The 23,003-nt window shown below is 45.3% G+C and overlaps 1 non-coding gene across 1 annotated transcript; it reads left to right on the top strand.

Moving 5' to 3' along the window:
- Window positions 1-308: 308 nt before the first annotated feature.
- LOC136141592 (U6 spliceosomal RNA) lies at window positions 309-415 on the top strand. The gene has a single exon (XR_010657765.1). It is a non-coding gene; the product is annotated as a U6 spliceosomal RNA (small nuclear RNA).
- The last annotated feature ends 22,588 nt before the right edge of the window (window positions 416-23,003 follow it).

Below are 23,003 nucleotides of genomic sequence, written 5' to 3'. Positions count from 1 at the left end.
CAGTTGGGGGTAAGTGGAGTGGGTGGCTGTTAAGAGATTTGTGGGGGGGGGAGGGTGATAAAAATGTTCTGAAATTAGGTGGTATTGATGATTGCGCAACTCTGAATATACAAAAAAAACCATTGGAATGTACAATTCAAAAGGGTGAATTTGGGATTTCCCTGGCAGTCCAGTGGTTAGGACGTGGCGTTTTCACTGCTGTGGCCTGGGTTCAATCCCTTGTCAAGGAACTAAGATCCTACAAGCCGCGCGGCGCCGCCAGAACCAAAAAATATATATGGTATGAGCTGTATCTCAGTAAAGCTGTAGTGCTCGCTTCGGCAGCACATATACTAAAATTGGAACGATACGGAAAATATTAGCATGGCCCCTGCATGAGGATGACACGCAAATTCGTGAAGCGTTCCATATTTTTGTATGGCTGATTCACTTTGTTATAAAGCAGAAACCAACACACCATTGTAGAGCAATTATACTCCAATAAAAATGTTAAAAAAATAAATAAAGCTGTTACAAAAGCAAAACCAAACAAAAAAACTTCTCTCTGTCCTTGCTTTTCTATTCCCTGCCTTCTCTGGGAAGGATTGAGAGCGTCTTTTTTTTTTTTTTTTTAATAAAGAATGCTCTCTTCGTGGTACAGGGAGGTACCTTTTTCTTTAAAATTTTATTTATTTATTTATTTTTGGCTGCATTGGATCTTTGTTGCTGCGCGTGGGCTTTCTCCAGTTGCGGCAAGCGGGGGCTACTCTTCGTTGCGGGGCGCGGGCTTCTCACTCTGGTGGCTTCTCTTGTTGCTGAGCACGGGCTCTAGGCGCACAGGCTTCAGTAGCTGGGGCACGCGGGTTCAGTAGTTGTGGCTCGCGGGCTCCAGAGCGCAGGCTCAGTAATTGTGGCGCACGGGCTTAGTTGTTCTGCGGCATGTGGGATCTGCCCAAGACCAGGGCTCGAACCAGTGTCCCTGCATTGGAAGGCGGATTCTTAACCACTGCGCCACCAGGGAAGCCCCCAGGTATCTCTTTAAAGCCTTACTTGCCCATCTTTGAACCCTCCTTGACCAACAAAGCTAATCTCACACCCCAACAAAGCTAATCTCACATCTTGTTCTATGTCTGTATCTTGACGTGCAAGTCTCCACTATTACATGAATTCATGTACTTCTTCATTCATTAATTCACTCAGCAGACTTTTAGGGAATTCCTACTATGTGCCAGGCACTGTGGTAGTTGCCAGGGATAGAAAGAAGATAGTTTCAAGGATTTTAGGGAGGGAGACAAACAAATAAATGAGCAATTACTGTATCCGGGTCAGTCCTGTGTTAGGGATATATTCAGAGTGCTATGGGTGGGATGTATTCTTTTTTATAGCTATACTTAAAGATTCTATATAGAAAGATATGGATAAGGACAGTTAGATATAGATAAAGGTACATATGGATCTCTCTACGCATACATGGATCTATCTATCTATCTAGAGAGATTTAGCTATAGATTTTTTATTGTATTTATTTATTTTGGCCGTCCCACATGGTATGCGGGATCTTAGTTCCCTGACCAGGGATCCAAGAACCCATGCTCCCTGCAGTGCAAGCGCAGAGTCCTAACCACGAGACCGCCAGGGAAGTCCCTAGATATTTTAGCAGCCTATAACTTGGCATGGATGTCTGTCTTCCTGGTGATGGGTTCTATATGAATGAGAAGATGTAGAAACTGAAGGGACTGCCTATAGTAAGGGCCTGGGACATGCTCAGGAATCCCCACGTGACACTGACCTGAAACACGTGCAGGCTTGGCTAAGCTGACTTTGTGCTGTTTTGCCTATCACCACCTGGTGAACCATCCTTTCACTTTTTTTTCCTTAACGTCTCATTTTCTCTCAAATTAGAAAAGTCACGCATGTTTAAGTTAACTTGGAAAATACAGAAAAGTCTGAAAGGAAAAATAAACCACTCACTCCTGCACTGTCCAAAAATAATTATTAATACTGTTGTCTCTCCATATTTTCCCCTCATGTAGTTTTTCACAATAATATCACCACTACCACCACAACCCCTGTACAGCTCACATGTGCTACACGTTGCTCTGAGCTCCCTGTACATACTCACTCATCTCATCTCCTGGACTCTTCGAAGGAGGTACTGTTTACTTTCTCTGTTTACAGAAGGGGAAACTGAGGCCTGGAAAAGTTAACTCTGTGCCCAAGGTCACAGAACTCGAAAGGAGCAGAGCTGGGCTTGGAACCTCAGCAGTCCTGTGTGTATTTGTTCCCATGCCAGAGACAACCTGGCTTAGAAAAGACGAGTTTTTCCCAATATTCAGATTTCAGTGATCAGACTTGTTTGGGTTCTGAATTTGGTCAGAACTGAGCACCGCAGTCTGCAGGCCTAACCTTGTCTTCTGTACCATCCTGCCTTTGTGCCATGATAAAAGTGAGGCATGTTCCACGCAGAGAACTTGGAATACACAGACAAGCACAAATGGGAAAACATTACCCACCCGAGGAGAACAGCTGTCAGTACTTAAGTGTAGATCGGCCCACTGTTCCCCACGCATCCATGCATGTGACTCCATGTGGCGCAGGCCCTTTGGATACTGCCCACCCCCACACTTCTGCAAATATCACGAGCTTTTCTCATGTCAGTAAGTTCTCTTCTATTGGATTGTGGACTTGACCCTCCCTCATTTTGGGGCACCCAGCTGGCTTCAATATTATAATAACACAGGTGAACATTCTTGCACCCACGCCTGATGGTAAAATGAAGTTGCTGGGTCAGAGGAGCGCCTGTTTGTAAGGCTCTGACCTCCCCGCAAAGGCTGTCTTGGGAAGTACCCCTAGTCAGTGGCTCAGCACCCCATAATTTCTGAGGTTCAGCCCCATCAAGTGGAACCGGGGCCAGGTGGTTCCCTGGTTGTTCATAAAGCAATAAAACAGCTTTTTCCTTTCTTCTGCAGTTTCTCCCGCGACCCGTTGTGGTGCTTTTTGTTTGCTGTTTCACGCCTTTCTCCTTTGGACACAGGGGTACTCGTGGGACTTGTGCAGATAGACCCTCACAGGCACCTAGGGCCATGTGAGCTGGTGGGCAGGGCAGAGGCTGCCCCAAGCCTTCTTGCAGTACCCAGGCCCCTGATGGGTGACAGTGATTGCCGGGCAGGGGCAAAGATGCCTGGTCAAGAACCGTCCTGGACTATGTATGAAACAGATAACCAACAAGGACCTGCTGTATAGCACAAGGAACTATACTCCAAATTTTCTAATAACCTAAAAGGGAAAAGAATCTGAAAAAGAATAAATACATTATATATGTATAACTGAATCATTATGTAGTACACCTGAAATTAACATGACACTGTAAATCAACTATACTGCAATTAAAAAAAAGAAACAGGGGCTTCCCTGGTGGCACAGTGGTTAAGAATCCGTCTACCAGTGCAGGGGACACGGGTTCGAGCCCTGGTCCGGGAAGAACCCACATGCTGCAGAGTAACTAAGTCCATGTGCCACAACTACTGAGCCTGCGCTCTAGAGCTCGCGAGCCACAACTACTGAGCCCGCGTGCCACAACTACTGAACCCTGCATGCCTAGAGCCCGTGCTCTGCAACAAGAGAAGCCACCGCAATGAGAAGCCTGCGCACCGCAATGAAGAGTAGCCCCCGCTCCCCGCAACTAGAGAAAGCTTGCACGCAGCAACGAAGACCCAATGCAGCCAAAAATAAGTAAACAAAATTATATTAAAAAAAGAAAAAAGAAAAGAAAAGAAACAAATGGTCCTGGGGGGCAGGGTGAGGGGAGACGGAGCCTGTGAACGAGGTTCCGAGTCCCCCAGAACATGCTCCGTTGTCCCATTTGGCTTTGCTTACAAAATACAGCACCAAAAGATAAAATTATTAAGAATTTCAAGACAACAATCGTAGAGCACTAAACCTTCAGCGCGGGGCCTTTCTGAGTGCGGGGCCCTGTGTGTCTGCTGGCCCTAGATGGAACAGCTGGGACTGTCACCAAAGAACCCTTGAGGCTAATGATATGTTCATTCTCCAAGCCTCAGCGGAACACCCTAGTACAGACGTGCATCACCTGGATACACAGAATAACAAAAGGAGGGGGGGGAGGGGGCCGAGGCTGATTGTGGGTAACGCACAGGCCCCATGCTAAACACTCTCTCCACCACCCGTGGAATCCTCTTGGTACCTTGCGGGTCCATGCTACTGTTATTCCCACTTTACAGATGAGGAAACCGAGGCTCTGAACGATTGGCTGGCGCTAGTATCACACAGCTGGTAAGTGCAGGAACCGGGATGAGGAACCCAGGCCATTGTATGCCAGCGCCCAGTTACCCTGTTACCCAGCCTGGAAGGGCTGCAAGCTGCTTTTCTTTCAAATTACCTTCTTGGCTCTGACCTTCCTGTTGCTCAGGAGGTTGTAGCTGGTCCTAAGGGGAGGCAGGGAGAAGTGTCAGTGAGCTGTCAGCTGGGTCCCCGGAACAGCTGGGCCTGACTGGGGGGGAGTGGCTGAAGGGGGGAGGCTAGGGGGGAGGCCCCGTGAGCACTGCTACTTGCAGCTGCAGCCCTCGCCCTCCAGGGAGGGGAGGGGGAGGGGAGAAGGAGGCAGCGGGGCCAGCTCTCTAAAAACTGTTCTTCTCACCAGAGGTTTGTCCTTGGCCCAGCTTCCCTCCCAAAGCCTGAGTAATGTAGAAAAATTGCAGCCCAGCATAAACGAGTCAGCCTAGGGGCCACCCGGGATCACGCTGGCAAGCGGAATTCTTGGCTCAATCACTCCGGTAAGTTTGTAACTGTTTAGACTGGAGGATAAGAAGCAACAGACCAGCAAATGGGTAGAGCCACAGCGGGAATGTGGGCCCAGGCCTTGGTCGTCCCTAAAATCTCAGATTAAAAAAGACCTCCCCTGAGTTGGCACTTGCTGTTTCCTCCTTCCGTCTCCCCAAGACTTTTCTCCCCAGCTCTCCCTGGATTTGAGCCCCGGCCTGGCTACTCCCCGGCTGTGTGAACTGGACCGGCTACACCATGCCTCAGTTTCCCATCTCCAAATGGGGAAGCCTTTGTCCCTGTCATGGTGTTGACGAATTAATACATGATGGATGAGTGAGTGAATGAAAGAATGAATAATAATAAACGAATTACTACATGCTGACCACTTCCAACAGTACCCCACGCATAAAGCTCCATAAATTTGAGCTTTCGCTGAGATGCCTGACTGTCTACCAATCAGAGGACTCTTCTTTGGCTGAAGCCTTTGTTTCCTGTTCAAATAGAAATCATTTGAAAATTGACTCGTTTTTTTCTTTTTTAATGGCCACTCTGCACAACATGTGGGATCTTAGTTCCCCCACCAGGGATCACCCCCTGGATTGGAAGGGTAGAGTCTTAACCACTGGACCGCCAGGAAAGTCCCCAGAATGGGCTCTTTTCTGTTAGCCATTGACACCATTCATCAGCTTCAGGCACGTTCTCAAGATCACGTTGTTGTGTTGTGACCAGAGGGAAAGGAAGATACCGGCCCTCAAGAAAGGAAGAGAGGGCTTCCCTGGTGGCGCGGTGGTTGAGAGTCCGCCTGCCGATGCAGGGGACACGGGTTCGTGCCCCGGTCCGGGAGGATCCCACATGCCGTGGAGTGGCTGGGCCCGTGAGCCATGGCCGCTGAGCCTGCGCGTCCGGAGCTTCTGCTCTGCAGCGGGAGAGGCCACAACGGTGAGAGGCCCGCGTACCACAAAAAAAAAAAAAAAAAAAAGAAAGGAAGAGAGAAGGCAGGACGGGAGGCAGGTATACAGGAAGCTCCCTGTATGTCACGGCTTCTCTGGGAGCTGACTCCGTCTTGGGGCCCGTCTGGTCAGAACTGCTTGTCACTTACCGCTGAGGTCCCTAACTAAGCTGACATTGCCCACAGCCTGACTCTGCCATGGTTCACCAGACCAGGCACATGCTTCCCTGTTTGCCAACTGTGAAAATGAAGCACTTGGCATTTCAGGGTTGCAAACCTGGCTGAGGTCCATGGTCAGCAGGTAACCCTGACTGAGCCATGTCTCCTCTGGAATCTTCAAACCTCTCATGTGTAAAACTAGGCACATGGGTAAAAGCCTTCCCAGAATTGTGTGGCCAGAAGAGCACAAATGCAATTCCTTGGAGATTCCTTCACTGATTACACCCCTTGCCCTCCCCGATGGAATTACAATTGGAAAAGTCTCGGTGTTATCGTGTTTGACTTGGAGAACCTGGGCCGGGTGTCTAGGGTGGTCAAGCCTTCAAGCTCTAGAGCTGTGCTAGGCAAAATGGTCACCATCAGCCACATGTGGCCCTTTCCATTTCAATTAGTTAAAATTGCATAGAATTTAAAATTCGCTTTTTCAGTTGTCTGAGCCCCAAGTCACATCCTCACCAGCCACCTGCAGCTGGTGGCGCCCATATGAGACAGCACAGATTATAGAACAATTCCATTGTCTCGCAATATTCCAGAGACACTGCCCTAGAGCAGTTCTTGCTAACTGCATGACTTTGAGCAAGTTATCTCTCTGGGCCTCTGTTTCTTCATCTGCAAAATGGGAATTCATCTGCTCAACAGCAAAGACTTATTGAGTGCTGGCCATGGGTCAGGTACTCTTTTAGGTGCTGGGGATATAGTGCTAAACACAGATAAATAAAATCATGACTCTTACGGAGCTGACATAGAGGAGGGACCAGAGTACTCTTCTCCAAGAGCTGGTTTGAAGATTAAATGAAATAGAGCAGGAAAAGCATTTAACATGGTGCCTGGCACATTCTAAGTGCTTAAGAAATGTTAGTCACGATTATTACTAGTAATCTGCCCAGCTCCCTTCTCCCACAGCCCTGCTACTACCTGGGTGGTAAACACATAACAAGTATGCCTTCATTCCCATCCAGTACCCATGGCAGACATTGCTAATCCATCACAGCACTTTCCCCCTGAGCCCAGAGGTACCGATGGGATTCTAGGAACAGCAGGGAGCAACACTCTCAGGCACATCCTCTCCAACATCACCTCCAAGTTCTCCTATGAGCTGCATGGCCCCCACAATCCTTAGGTTCTGTCTGTAGAGTTCAAGCTCAGACTCCAGGCACAGGCCTGACCCTTCGTAGGGGAAAGAGCAAGTGCCTGGTCCGTAGCTTGTCAGCCAAGCAGCTGGTCCTGCTTTGACCACTTGGCAGTAACTGGCTTCTTGCTTTGCTGTCTCTTGGAGTGGGGTCTGTCCGTGTTCTCACTAGGGCTCCTGGAGTCTTCAGTACCTTTATTCCTTTATTCAAGAAAATGGATTGTCTCCAGGCCGGACAAATGCTCCTGGCCAAAAAGGGCTGCGTGAAACCCGGCCCCATATCCAAAGTGGGAGAGAGACACGTGAACTTGCAATTGTAATATAGTGAGATAAGGGGGAGGGTGGAGGTTGGCCCTTGGCCGTGGGGACCCAGGGCAGGAAGAACACTGGGTCCCTGGGAGTCTGCTCCACAGGAAGGGTTGCATCCTTCTCCATCCTTTGAACTGCCTGTCCTAGCTCCCGCTCTCCCCCACTGCAAGGAGTGACCTGAACGGCCCGACCTGACTCAGCGGCGCTGTCTTCTCTCTGGATCGCCCATCATTTTGGTTCTGCTGGTTGCCTTCACTCAGTCATTCAGTATGACATGTGGTAACAACACGTGGTGTGAAGATGTCTCAGTTCAACTCTTGCTTCTACCACTTACCAGCTGTGTGACCTTGGGCAAATGACCCAGCCTCTCTGTGCCCTGCTTTCCTCCTCTGTGAAATGCAGTTTCCAGCAGAGCCTTTCCACCTCCCCCTCCACGGCTTAGCATGATGCCTGCGGTGTGATACTGGCTCACTGCTGCTGTCATCCACATGCACATCTCTAGGTCCCCAGAGATTTTTCTCTTTTACTCTGTTGGCCTGGTCCATTCCAGGAATGAAAATTGTTTTCAAATGCTAAACTTTCCTGGCACCCCTGGGATAAAGCTTTTCTGCTCATGACATATAACTGTGGGGAATGACATTTGAGCTATGTTTGAAAGGTTAAGTTGGACCTCCCAAGCAGATGAGAGAGGAGAGGGCATCCCAGGCAGAGGGAATGGCATGTGCAAAGGCCCAGAGGCGTGAAGCAGTGGACAGTCGAGGAAGAACCCGGGCTGGCTGGAACATGGGGTGCTTGCAGGGAAACAGCAGGAAATGGGGTCGACAGGAGGAGACTGGACACCACGAGGACAGATACCCTTCGGCAATGAGCTGGGTGCCTGGCAAGGGTGGATGAAGTAGATTTATTTTAATTTATTTTTGAAGTGTAGTTGATTTACAATGTTGTGTTAATTTCTGTTGTACAGCAAAGTGATTCAGTTATATGTATGTATACATTCTTTTTCATATTCTTTTCCATTGTGGTTTATCACAGGATATTGAATATAGTTCCCTGTGCTCTACAGTAGGACCTTGTTGTTTATCCATTCTATATATAATAGTTTGCATCTGGAAGTAGTGTTATTTTAAATTCCGCAAGCACACCATGAACTTTGGGAAGGCGAAGCTCTTGTATCCTTATTCTTTGTTACGCTCAGCATATATTTGTTGTCTGTGTCAAAAGTTTCAGCAGCCTTGAGGCTCCTTTTCCCTATAACCCGTAATAATCCACAAGCGAGAGGATGCTGCCCGAGCCTTGCGCAGACCTCACCTGCCCTGGACAGCCTGGAAGTTTTCAGCCCCCTGCCCCGCCCCCCGCCCAAGGGCAGCCTGCAGCCAGTGGCTGATCAATAATAGCAAGGTGTCAAGGTCTGGCTCTTGCCTCAAGGTAGAGAGGACAGTTTTGTGGTTCTGTTCATGCTCCAGGGCTCCTCTGGGATCACGCTAAGGCTAGTTTCCCCCCCGAGACCCCCCCCTTTGTCGGGCTTCCTCGCTGCGCTGTGCTGCTTCCTTAGCTGCTTCTCCGGCAAACTCTCACTCAATAAACCACTGCATGAGAATCCAGGTCACAGGTTCTGCATCTTAGAAACCTGACCTAAGGTGCCACAGATGAACAAGTGCACGAAGGGGCAGGGCTATTGGTGACAGCTGCCCTTTTTTTCTTCTCCTCCTCCTGAAACAATAGCCCTTGTCCCCTCCCAATCCTTTTCTCCTTTGTCTGGGTTCCCCCAAAAGCAGACCCTGAGGCTAGAATTCAGGTTCAAGTAGCTAATTTGGAAAGTGCAAGAAACAGTCATGGGGGCGGGGGTAGGGAGACAGGGAAGGGAAGAGGTTCTAACAGTGCAGGTCAAGCTGGAACTTTAGAGGTAACTCCTGGAAATAACAGAAAACACACACCTTAGAGCTTTTCTACACAAGAGGTGGGGCAGATGGGGTATTTGCACATCATTCCTGCTGCATATTGGCTGACAGCTCTTTGTGGGCATTAATCAGCCTGCGTTCCCAACCTGCTGGGCCTGTTGGCAGAACATTTTCTACGAATCGGGGGCAAAGCCCTCAGACCCAGAGCTGCAAATACTGGTATACCGCTGGAGAAGTAAGGCCTGAGGAATATGGATGGAACGCCAACAGCATCTGCCATACCCTCCTTTACGGAACTATTCCTCCCCAAAGTCCTTTCCAAAAGCTTCTGTTGAAGATGCCGATCTAAGAACCCCACACAGCCCCACCCACTAGTGTGGGCACGCGATCCATGTCTAGCCAATCATGGTAGCCGATTCCTCGGCTACAGTGATTGGCTCAAGGAGTGGACAGGTCATCCAAGCAGGGCCAATCAGAATCTTTCTCTGGGATTTTTATACAGTTGCTGGGTGAGAGAAGTTCTACTTTCTGTCACTAACTGGGGGGGGGGGGGGGGGGGGGTTGTAAACTCAAAGTCCGCATGGAAGTAGCTCATTTGCAATAGAAGCGAATGTGGCCGACACTCAGGGGAACAGAACCGAGAGATGGGAGAGATAGAGTGAGAGAGAGGATGAAGATGATGACGTTGAATTCCTGGTCCCATTGTACTTCTAGATGGTTACTTGTTCCAGTAAATTCCCCATCTTTTTCCCCCCAAAACTATTGGCTTAAGCTGGTGTGATTTCTGTTTTTCTCACTCACAACATCTGAGTCCTTACTAATGCAGAGTCTTCATACTTTAATCCTTCAGTCTCAAAAGTGGCAGCATTTCAGGGATGAAGACATATCTGTTGACTGAGAATCTTGGATTATGAGTCTCTGTCCTCGAGCCCAGGCCATTCCCATGCTGTTAGTTCCGGGAAGGCTGAGCTCAACTGGAAAGTTTCATATTTTTCTTTTCCAAGTTATGTAATACATGTGAATCCAGGAAGCAGGAATTCAGGATGGGGGTTTGGAACAGGGGATCAGAGGTTGTTGGTCCAAGGATGTACCCTCAATTTGCCCAATGCTGGGGTGACTGTGTAGTCAATCTCATGGGACTTCTTGGGGAAATGCATTTCAGAACTGTCCACCCAGGAGATGGAAGGAGCACCCATTTGTTTATTGGTTCCTGCACCGCCACTGTCAAGGGTAGCCCATGGGAGTTAACCCCACCGCCAACTTCTGGGTCGTGCAGTGTGAGTCCCTAGAGGGCTTTGTGGTATTTCATGCCACGGTGTCTGTGAAGTCTGAGGATTGAAGACGTAACTTGGTCCTGTGTGTGTCGGTGGGGCGGGGGTCCCCGTCATTTTGCTTTGGCGCAAAATCGGCAAGGTTTGGGCAGAACTGCTGGCTGTAGTGAGATGAGTTAGAGGTGGGGAGAGAGAATCTGAAGAGTGAGTGCTTCACCAGTGACAATTTCTCGTCTAGCAGATTGGAGACCATAGTCCACACTTACCCCTTACTCTCTTAAATCAGGATGAGGACTGCATAGTTGTCTCTGCCACAACCTTGTCTGCCTGTTGACCTTCAATCTCTTGCAAAGTCCCCTTTCTGGTCTAAGTGTCACCTTCTGAGCATCCAGAGATTTGGCAGGCCTGGGTCTGCATATTGGTTCCCTGCCCCTACCCACTCCCTCTGACCACCTTGGTGGGCTGGCACCAATACTGCTCTGGCTGGCATGTCCTCCCCTGCCCCTTCCTCTTGGGTCAGTCTCGGAGAGCTCTTAACATTGTAATGGGAGAAAGAATTCTGACAATGTCAGTTGTGCCACACACTGGCAAACGAGGTGGGCTGGTTATTCTCTATTTGCTTGCTCCCCAGATTCATTCATTCTTTCTTTCATTCATACTTTCTCTCCGTCCTGGAAGTCTGACCTTAATGAAGGGCATCACCTAGGCTCCCGCCCCTATGACTTCCTGTTGGGGTCAGCCAGTGGGAGGAACCAGCTGGAGACTGGAATGCAGGAGGAGAGAGGTGGGGGCATTTCTTTCCCTGCCCACCCCCTGCTTTGGGCTGAGGCTCTGTCAGTGGCTTCAGTGACCACAGCTCCTGCCGGGCAATCCTGTTAAAGAGAAACTATTCTGACACTAGCTAAAGAGGCAAGATAGACTTTATTCAGGACTACTGCAACAGGGGAGAGAATCCAAGCTCACCTCTGAATATAACGGAGACAGCTAAGGGTTTATAGCAGAGTCAGGGGTCAGTGGATGGAAAATTACTAAGGGGAGCTAGCAAGGGTTGGGAGATTCTTGCTAAACTGACTTAATTGGATTCTTGTTAAAGGCAGGCCAAGGGCTTAGATATCAAAGGTGGGGGGTGAGGAATTTGATCAGATATCAAGGGTGAGGGGATTCTCCCTAAACTGACTTATCAGGATACTTTGCTAAAACTGGGCTAGTCAAGCCAAAGACAGGATGGGGCCGTGGTCAAGGCCTTCTTGAGAAGAGGGATCAGAAGAGCATGACTAAAGTTTGGCCAAGGAGGCATCTTTTCAATCCCTCTTGCAGGCTGTAGCCTCCCAGGCCCTAGTAATGCTCTTTCCTGCATTTGTGTCTTCAGGCCCAGGGTGGTGACAGCTCCATTCTTGCTGGCCCTGGGTACTTCATTAGGTTCTTCTAACTCGATTCTCTAAATAGTCCCTTATTTATTTTTTAATTTAATTTTTTATTATTTTTTATTTTTTGTGGTACACGGGCCTCTCACTGCTGTGGCCTCTCCCGTTGCGGAGCACAGGCTCCGGACGCGCAGGCTCAGCGGCCATGGCTCACGGGCCCAGCCGCTCCGCGGCATGTGGGATCCTCCGGATCCGGGGCACGAACCCGCGTCCCCTGCATCGGCAGGAGGACTCCCAACCACTGCGCCACCAGGGAAGCCCTAATTTAATTTTAATTTTAATTTTTGGCTATGCCATGTGGCTTGCGGGATCTTAGTTCCCTGACCAGGGATTGAACTCATGCCATGGGAGTGAAAGCACCGAGTCCTAACCATTGGACTGCCAGGGAGCTCCCTATGGTCCTTTATTTAAATTCTCTTCAGAATCCCATCTGATGTGCCTTCTGTTTGCTGTCGGCCCTCTGACTCCAAACACTGGGAAAATTTGGCTTTCAATCTATTTATCTTTCATTTTCCAAAATGGCTTGTAGAGTTGTCTGCTTTCTCCCTCATACTGTCATAAGAACCTGAATTTCTGGCCTAAGGGGAAGGGAAATATGAAGCCACAGCATTACATGGTAGGGAGCACATGAGGATGTACAACCAGGAGACCCAGCACTTGTACTTACATGTGTGTGGCAATGGACAGATGGCTGAGCCTCAGTCGTCCCATTAATAAAATGGGCAGGGGCTTCCCTGGTGGCGCAGTGGTTAAGAATCCGCCCGCCAATGCAGGGGACATGGGTTTGAGCCCTGGTCCAGGAAGATCCCACATGCCGCGGAGCAACTAAGCCCGTGTGCTGCAACTACTGAGCCCACGTGCCACAACTACTGAAGCCCATGCGCCTAGAGCCCGTGCTCCGCAACAAGAGAAGCCACCACAATGGGAAGCCTGCTTGCCACAGCTAGAGAAAGCCCGTGCACAGCAATGAAGACCCAACATAGCCAAAAATAAATAAATTAATTAATTGAAAAGAATAAAATAAAATGGGCACAATAAAGCGACCCTGCCAATCAGCCTGTAGCCAGCAATATGTCTAGTATTGTGAGGTCACGGAAGGAATATTTATTGAATGAAAGAATGAGTGGATGATCGATTAAAATGACCTAATGCAAAACAGGCACCTCTGGGGACTTCCTTGGTGGTCCAGTGGTTGGGAGGCTGGGACTCTGCGCTTCCACTACAGGAGGGCATGGGTTTGATCCCTGGTCGGGGAATTAGGATCCTGCATGCCACACAACACGGCCAAAAAAAGGCACTTCTAGCTTCTAATGTCTAAGCAAATTTTAATTTTTATACACTTATTTGTTTAAGATGCTCTCTTAACCAACTTCCACTTTATTGACTCACTAGATTAACGTACCTGTCCCATTTCTTCTGTGAAACACACAAGCACATTGAACCCTCCACCTGTGTACTTCTCCCCCTACCTTTGGCCTCTGTGCTTAGGTAGAGTCAGTTGTGTTTGCTCCCAAATTTGTGTATAGCAGTTGTGTTTATTATTGCCACTAACTGATTCAATTAAGTATTACAGAAATTGTGGAAATGTGAGGGTAAAAAGAAAGAATATTGTCTCTATGAAAACTGATAAGAAACTTGGGAAAACTTGAAGCGAGTGACTGAGGAAATTGACATCAAATGAGCTGTAGAAACTGGGACAGAGAAAATGGAAGGAAATTGTGAGCCCCAGGTGGGGGGCATCGTTGTACACATGGATGGATTTGAAAGCATCTTTAGGTTCTCCAGCTGCCATAAAGAACAGGAAATGGGAAATTGTAGCAGAAGAGTTATAGATGTGGTCCATGTGAGAAGAAAGACCCAGGCTTATAAAAAAGAACGAAATAACGCCATTTGCAGCAACACGGATGGGCCTGGAGATTATCATACTAAATTAAGTCAGACAGAGAAAGACAAATACCATATGATATCACTTACACGTGCAATGTAAAAAAATGAAACAAATGAACTTATTTACAAAACAGAAATAGAGCCACAGACATAACAAACTTATGATTCCCAAAGAGGAAAGGGGGAGGAGGGATAAATCAGGGATTTGGGATTAACAGATATACACTACTATATTTAAAATAGGTAAACAACACGGACCTACTATCTGGCACAGGGAACTGTATTCAATACCTTATAATAACCTATAATGGAAAATAATCTGAAAAAGAATTAATATAAATGTAACTGGATCACTTTGCTGTATACCGGAAACTAACACAACATTGTAAATCAGCTGTACTTCAATTAAAAAAAGGAAGAAAGAAAGAAAGAAATACACAGGCCTGTTTCAGCCAGCCCATGCTCAAAGAAGAATGTACATGCAAGTGTTAGGTCCAATTAAATACTCACGGTATGGATGAATTTAAGGTGATTCCCTGGGACAACTGACTTCTTAGATTCACTATTAGCTGATTGACCCAAATCCTGATTTTATAGCATAAGAAAGCTTCCTTGTCTTTCTGAAGTTCTCTGCTTTTTTTCCTTTTCTTCCAATTTCTCATTTTCTGTTTTCTCTGCTATTTTTCCTTCCTTTTTCGCTACTAAATGTCCAAATATGAAACTGGTTTTTAAATTTATTTAATTTTATATTAAATTTAAAATTAATTTTAAATTTATTATATCTATTGAATTCAATGGCGTATTCTCTGTTAGTAAACAATATTTCTTTACCTACTGCAGGCTGCTGTTATGGGCTGCTAAAAGCCAAAGGGATGCTTTCTTTAACACATACTGCAGACAACTGTGGCTTTTTATTTGCATATTGTTCGCATTAATTTCTTCCTCTCTGTAGGCTTCCTCTGTATAATAGTTTCCCTTTGCCAGCATAAAATAAACACTTCAGAAAAAAACCTTATTGGACCCTGATAGTATATTTTAAACGCTCTAGGGAAAATTATTGTTGAAAGGAATTCAGTGGTAAATTTTGTTTTGTTTTGGTTTGTTTTTGGTTTGTTTTAGTGGAACCAAGAACCAAGGTTTTCATGTATTATGTTTGCTTAAAATCAGGCAGAACTATAAACATGTTCCTGTCTGAAAGGAATTTATAGCCCGTTAAGGGGAAACAAAACAGAGGGTTTTTACAAAGCAAGTTTAAAAGTTTAACTGATGGGACTTCCCTGGAGGCACACTGGTTAAGAATCCACCCGCTAATGCAGGGGACATGGGTTCGAGCCCTGATACGGGAAGATCCCACATGCCGCTGAGCAACTAAGACCATGTGCTACAACTACGACCATGTGCCACAACTACTGAGCCTGCGCTCTAGAGCCCACGAGCCACAACTACTGAGCCCGCGTGACACAACTACTGAAGCCTGCGTGCCTAGAGCCTGAGCTCCGCAACAAGAGAAGCCACCGCAATGAGAGGCCCGTGCACTGCAACAAAGAGTAGCCCCTGCTCACTGCAACTAGAGAAAGCCTGCGTGCAGCAACGAAGACCCAATGCAGCCCAAAATAAATACTAAATAAATAAATTCATTAAAAGGAAAAAAAAAAAAGACCGTGGGTTCAAGTCCCAATCTGGGTTTCACAGTTTAAAAAAAAAAGTTTAACCAATGACGCAAGATCTTCTGTGTTACTGAAACTTCATTGTCATGTCAAAAGTAGAATCTAGGCTTCCCTGGTGGCGCAGTGGTTGAGAGTCCGCCTGCCGATGCAGGGGACACCAGTTTGTGCCCCGGTCCGGAAAGATCCCACATGCCGCGGAGTGGCTAGGCCCGTGAGCCATGGCCGCTGAACAAAAAAAAAAAAAGTAGAATCTAGTTCAGAAAAGCAACAGTCATTAAATCAAGAATTAACGCTCACGGATCTTTTGCTGTGACGGGGGACTCACTATCTCTCAGAGGGCTCCACTGGAAGGAGCTAAAAAAATATATACATATATTTTTTTAACGTCTTTATTGGAGTATAGTTGCTTTACAATGTTGTGTTAGTTTCTACTGTATAACAAAGTGAATCAACTATACATATACATATATCCCCATATCTCCTCCCTCTTGCGTTTCCCTCACACCCTCCCTATCCCACCTCTCTAGGTGGTCACGAAGCACCGAGCTGATCTCTCTGTGCTATGCAGCTGCTTCCCACTAGCTATCTATTTTACATTTGGTAGTGTATATATGTCAGGGCTACTCTCTCACTTTGTCCCAGCTTACCCTTCCCCCTCCCCGTGTCCTCAAGTCCATTCTCTACGCCTGAGTCTTTATTCGTGTCCTGCACCTAGGTTCATCAGAACCAGTTTTTTTTTTAGATTCCATATATATGTGTTAACATATAGTATTTGTTTTTCTCTTTCTGACTCACTTCCCTCTGTATGACAGACTCTAGGTCCATCCACCTCATTACAAATAACTCAATTGCATTTCTTTTTATGGCTGAGTAATATTCCATTGTATATATGTGCCACATCTTCGTTTTTAAAAATATTTATTTATTTATTTTGGGCTGCATTGGTTCTTTGTTGCTATGCACGGGCTTTTCTCTATTTGTGGTGAGCGGGGGCTACTCTCCATTGTGGTGTGCGGGCTTCTCACTGCGGTCGCTTCTCTTGTTGCGGAGCACAGGCTCTAGGTGCACGGGCTTCAGTTCTGGCACGTGGGCTCAGTAGTTGTGGCTTGCGGGGTCTAGAGTGCAGGCTCAGTAATTGTGTTGCACGGGCTTAGTTGCTCCGTGGTATGTGGGATCTTCCTGGACCAGGGCTTCAACCCGTGTCCCCTGCATTGGCAGGCGGATTCTTAACCAGTGCACCACCAGAAAGCCAATGCCACATCTTCTGTATCCATTCATGTGTCGATGTACACTTAGGCTGCTTCCATGTCCTGGCTATTTTAAATAGAGCTGCAATGAACATCGTGGTACATGACTCTTTCTGAATTATGGTTTTCTCAGGGTATATGCCCAATAGTGGGATTGCTGGATCATATGGTAGTTCTATTTTTAGTTTTTTTAAGGAACCTCCATACTGTTCTCCACAGTGGCTGTATCAATGTACATTCCCACCAACAGTGTAGGAGGGTTCCTTTTTCTCCACACCCTCTCTAGCATTTATTGTTGATAGATTTTTTGATGATGGCTATTCTGACCAGTGTGAGGTGATACCTCATCGTAGTTGTGATTTGTGTTTCTCTGATGATTAGTGATGTTGAGCATCTTTTCATGTGTTTGTTGGCAATCTGTATATCTTCTTTGGAGAAATATCTATTTACGTCTTCTGCCCATTTTTGGATTGGGTTGTTTGTTTTTTGATATTGAGCTGCATGAGTTGCTTGTATATTTTGGAGCTTAATCCTTTGTCAGTTGCTTTGTTTGCAAATATTTTCTGCCATTCAGAGGGTTGTCTTTTCCTCTTGTTTATGGTTTCCTTTGCTGTGCAAAAGCTTTCAAGTTTCATTAGGTCCCATTTGTTTATTTTTGTTTTTATTTCCATTACTCTAGGGGGTGGGTCAAAAAGGATCTTGCTGTGATTGATGTCATAGACAGTTCTGCCTATGTTTTCCTCTACGAGTTTTATAGCGTCTGGCTTTCCATTTAGGTCTTTAATCCATTTTGAGTTTATTTTTGTGTATGGTGTTAGGGAGTGTTCTAATTTCATTCCTTTACATGTAGCTGTCCAGTGTCCCAGCACCAGTTCTTGAAGAGGCTGTCTTTTCTCCACTGTATATTCTTGCCTCCTTTATCAAAGATAAGGTGACCATATGTGCGTGGGTTTATCTCTGGGCTTTCTATCCTGTTCCATTGATCTATATTTCTGTTTTTGTGCCAGTACCATACTGTCTTGATTACTGTAGCTTTGTTGTATAGTCTGAAGTCCAGAAGCCTGATTCCTCCAGCTGCATTTTTCTTTCTCGGGATTGTTTTGGCTATTCGGGGTCTTTTGTGTTTCCATACAAGTTGTGCAATATTTTGTTCTAGTTCTGTGAAAAATGCCAGTGGTAGCTTCATAGGGATTGCACTGAATCTGTAGATTGCTTTGGGTAGTATAGTCATTTTCACAATGTTGATTCTTCCAATCCAAGAACATAGTATGTCTCTCCATCTGTTTGTATCATCTTTAATTCTTTCATCAGTGTCTTAGAGTCTTCTGTATACAGGTCTTTTTTCTGCTTAGGTAGGTTTATTCCTAGGTATTTTATTCTTTTTGTTGCAATGGTAAATGGGAGTGTTTCCTTAATTTCACTTTCAGATTTTTCATCATTAGTGTATAGGAATGCAAGAGATTCCTGTGCATTAATTTTGTATCCTGCTACTTTACCAAATTCATTGATTAGCTCTAGTGGTTTTCTGGTAGCATCTTTAGGATTTTCTATGTATAGTATCATGTCATCTGCAAACAGTGACAGTTTTACTTCTTCTTTTCCAATTTGGATTCCTTTTATTTATTTTTCTTCTCTGTTGCTGTGGCTAAAACTTCCAAAACTATGTTGAGTAATAATGGTGAGAGTGGGCAACCTTGTCTTGTTCCCAATCTTAGAGGAAATGGTTTCAGTTTTTCATCATCAGCAAATGGTTTCATCATCACCTGCTGGCTGTGGGTTTGTCATATATGGTCTTTATTGTGTTGAGGTAGGTTCCCTCTATGCCTACTTTCTGGAGGGTTTTTATCGTAAATGGGAGTTGAATTTTGTCAAAAGCTTTTACTGCATCTATTGAGATTATCATATGGTTTCTATCCTTCAGTTTGTTAATATGGTGTATCACATTGATTACTTTGCATATATTGAAGAATCCTTGCATTCCTGGGATAAACCCCAGTTGATCATGGTGTATGATCCTTTTAATGTGCTGTTGGATTCTGTTTGTTAGTATTTTGTTGAGGATTTTTGCATCTGTGTTCATCAGAGATATTGGCCTGTAGGTTTTTTTTTGTGTGTGTGTGACATCTTTGTCTGGTTTTGGTATCAGGGTGAAGGTGGCCTCATAGAATGAGTTTGGGAGTGTTCCTCCCTCTGCTATAGTTTGGAAGAGTTTGAGAAGGATAGGTGTTAGTTCTTCTCTAAATGTTTGATAGAATTCGCCTGTGAAGACATCTGGTCCTGGGCTTTTGTTTGTTGGAAGATTTTTTTTTTTTTTTTTTGTGGTATGTGGGCCTCTCACTGGTATGTTGTGGCCTCTCCCGTTGGGGAGCACAGGCTCCAGACACGCAGGCTCAACGACCATGGCTCACAGGCCCAGCCGCTCCACAGCATGTGGGATCTTCCCGGACTGGGGCACGAACCTGTGTCCCCTGCATCGGCAGGCAGACTCTCAACCACTGCGCCACCAGGGAAGCCCTGTTGGAAGATTTTTAATCACAGTTTCAATTTCAGTGCTTGTGAATTGTCTGTTTATATTTTCTATTTCTTCCTGGTTCAGTCTTGGAAGCTGGTGCTTTTCTAAGAATTTTTCCGTTTCTTCCAGGTTGTCCATTTTATTGGCATATAGTTGCTTGTAGTAATCTCTCATGATCCTTTGTATTTCTGCAGTGTCAGTTGTTACTTCTCCTTTTTCATTTCTAATTCTGTTGATTTGAGTCCTCTCCCTTTTTTTCTTGGTGAGTCTGGCTAATGGTTTATCAATTTTATCTTCTCAAAGCACCAGCTTTTAGTTTTATTGATCTTTTTTTTTTTTTTAGTTTTATTGATCTTTGTTATTGTTTCCTTCATTTATTTTCATTTATTTCTGATCTGATCTTTATGATTTCTTTCCTTCTGCTAACTTTGGGGTTTTTTTTTTTTTGTTCTTCTGTCTCTAATTGCTTTAGGTATAAGGTTAGTTTCTTTATTTGAGTTGTTTCTTGTTTCTTGAGGTAGGATTGTATTGCTATAAACTTCCCTCTTAGAATTTTTTTTGCTGCATCCCATAGGTTTGGGGTAGTTGTGTTTTCATTGTCATTTGTTTCTAGGTATTTTTTGATTTCCTCTTTGATTTATTCAGTGATATCTTGGTTATTTAGTAGCGTATTGTTTAGCCTCCATGTATTTGTATTTTCTTACAGTTTTTTCCTGTAATTGATATCTAGTCTCATAGCATTGTGGTCGGAAAAGATACTTGATGCGATTTCAATTTTCTTAAATTTACCAAGGCTTGATTTGTGACCCAAGATATGGTCTATCCTGGAGAATGTTCTATGAGCACTTGAGAAGAAAGTGTATTCTGTTGTTTTTGGATGGAATGTCCTATAAATATCAATTAAATCCATCTTGTTTAATGTGTCATTTAAAGCTTGTGTTTCCTTATTTATTTTCATTTTGGATGATCTGTCCATTGGTGTAAGTGAGATGTTAAAGTCCCCTAGTATTATTGTGTTACTGTCGATTTCCCCTTTTATGGCTGTTAGCATTTGCCTTATGTATTGAGGTGCTCCTATGTTGGGTGCATAAATATTTGTGATTGTTATGTCTTCTTCTTGGGTTGATCCCTTGATCATTATGTAGCATCCTTCTTTGTCTCTTGTAATAATCTTTATTTTAAAGTCTATTTTGTCTGATACGAGAATTGCTACTCCAGCCTTCTTTTTTTATTATTTATTCATTTATTTTTGGCTGCATTGGGTCTTCATTGCTGGGCGCAGGCTTTCTCTAGTTGCAGTGAGTGGGGGCTACTCTTCGTTGCAGTGCACAGGCTTCTCATTACGGTGGCTTCTCTTTGTTGCAGAGCACGGGCTCTAGGTGTGCAGGCTTCAGTAGTTGTGTCGCACAGGCTCAGTAGTTGTGGTGCATGGGCTTAGCTGCTCTGTGGCATGTGGGATCTTCCTGGACCAGGGCTCGAACCCGTATCTCCTGCATTGGCAGGTAGATTCTTAACCACTGTGCCACCAGGGAAGTCCCTCCAGCTTTCTTTTGATTTCCATTTGCATGGAATATCTTTTTCCATCCCTGCACTTTCAGTCTGTGTGTGTCTCTAGGTCTGAAGTGGTTCTCTTATAGACAGCATATGTATGGGTCTTGTTTTTATATCCATTCAGCCAGGCTATGTCTTTTGGTTGGAGCATTTAATCCATTTACATGTAAGGTAATTATTGATATGTATGTTCCTATTACCATTTTATTAATTGTTTTGGGTTTGTTTTTGTAGGCCTTTTCCATCTTTTGTGTTTCCTACCTAGAGAAGTTCCTTTAGCATTTGTTGTAAAGCTGGTTTGGTGGTGATGAATTCTCTCTCTGTTTTTTAAAAATGTTTATTTATTTATTTTTAATTGTACTTTTCTGACCAGGGATGTGGTTTTTTTAAAATATTAATTTATTTTTGGCTACGTTGTGACTATTGTTGCTATGTGTGGGCTTTCTTTAGTTGCAGCGAGTGGGGTTACTCTTCGTTGTGGTACGCGGGCTTCTCACTTCAGTGGCTTCTCTTGTTGCGAGCACGGGCTCTAGGCACACTGGCTTCAGTAGTTGTGGTACGTGGGCTCAGTTCATGTGGCTCGTGGGCTCTAGAACTGAGGCTCAGTAGCTGTGGTGCACGGGCTTAGCTGCTCCGTGGCATGTGGGATCTTCCCAGACCACGGCTTGAACATGTGTCCCCTGCCTTAGCAGGTGGATTCTTAACCCCTGCACCACCAGGGAAGCCCAGTGCTGAATACTCTTAACTTTTGCTTATCTGTAAAAGTTTAATTTCTCCATCGAATCTGAATGAGATCCTTGCTGGGTAGAGTAATCTTGGTTGTAGGTTTTTCCCTTTCATCACTTTAAATATGTCCTGCCACTCCCTTCTGGCATGCAGAGTTTCTGCTGAAAGATCAGCTGTTAACCTTATAGTGATTCCCTTGTATGTTATTTGTTGCTTTTCCCTTGCTGCTTTTAATTTTTTTTTTTTTTTTTTGCGGTACGCGGGCTTCTCACTGTTGTGGCCTCTCCCGTTGTGGAGCACAGGCTCCGGACGCGCAGGCTCAGTGGCCATGGCTCACGGGCCCAGCCGCTCTGCGGCATGTGGGATCTTGCCGAACCGGAGCTCGAACCCGTATCCCCTGCATCGGCAGGCGAACTCTCAACCACTGCGGCACCAGGGAAGCCCTTAATATTTTTTCTTTGAATTTAATTTTTTGTTAGTTTGATTAATATGTGTCTTGTTGTGCTTTTCCTAGGGTTTATCCTGTATGGGACTCTCTGTGCTTCCTAGACTTGGGTGACTATTTCCTTTCCCATGTCAGGGAAGTTTTTGACTATAATCTCTTCAAATATTTTCTCAGACCCTTTCTTTTTCTCTTCTTTTTCTGGGACCCCTATAATTCAAATGTTGGTGCATTTAATGTTGTCCCAGAAGTCTCTGAGACTGTCCTCAATTCTTTTCATTCTTTCTTCTTTTTTTAAAAAAAATTAATTAATTAATTTATTTTTGGCTGCGTTGGATCTTTGTTGCTGTGCGCGGGCTTTCTCTAGTGGTGGCGACTGGGGGCTACTCTTTGTTGCGGTGTGTGGGCTTCTCATTGCAGTGGCTTATCTCTGTTGCAGAGCATGTGCCCTAGAGCACATGGGCTTCAGTAGTTGTGGCACGCAGGCTCAGTAGTTGTGGCTCATGGGCTCTAGAGCACAGGCTCAGCAGTTGTGGCGCATGGGCTTAGTTGCTCCGCAGCATGTGGGATCTTCCCAGATCAGGGCTCGAACTCGTGTCCCCTGCATTGGCAGGAGGATTCTTAACCACTGCACCACCAGGGAAGCCCCATTCTTTTCATTCTTTTTTCTTTATTCTACTCCCTGGCAGTTACTTCCACCATTTTATCTTCCAGCTCACTTATCTGATCTTCTGCCTCAGTTATTCTGTTATTGATTCCTTCTAGAGTATTTTTAATTTCAGTAATTGTGTTGTTCATCACTGTTGGTTTGCTCTTTAGTTCTTCAAGGTCCCTGTTAAATGTTTCTTGTATTTTCTCCATTCTGTTTCCGAGATTTTGGAATCATCTTTACTGTTATTACTCTGAATTCTTTTTCAGGTACGTTGCCTATTTCGTCTTCCTTTATCTGGTCTTGTAGGTTTTTACCTTGCTCCTTCGTCTGTAACATTTTTTTTTTTTTTGATGGGTGGT

This window comes from Phocoena phocoena, chromosome 20 (assembly GCF_963924675.1).
Source record: "Phocoena phocoena chromosome 20, mPhoPho1.1, whole genome shotgun sequence".
In the NCBI taxonomy this organism is placed as follows: Eukaryota; Metazoa; Chordata; class Mammalia; order Artiodactyla; family Phocoenidae; genus Phocoena; species Phocoena phocoena.
This window is presented reverse-complemented; position numbering and strand designations above follow the sequence as displayed.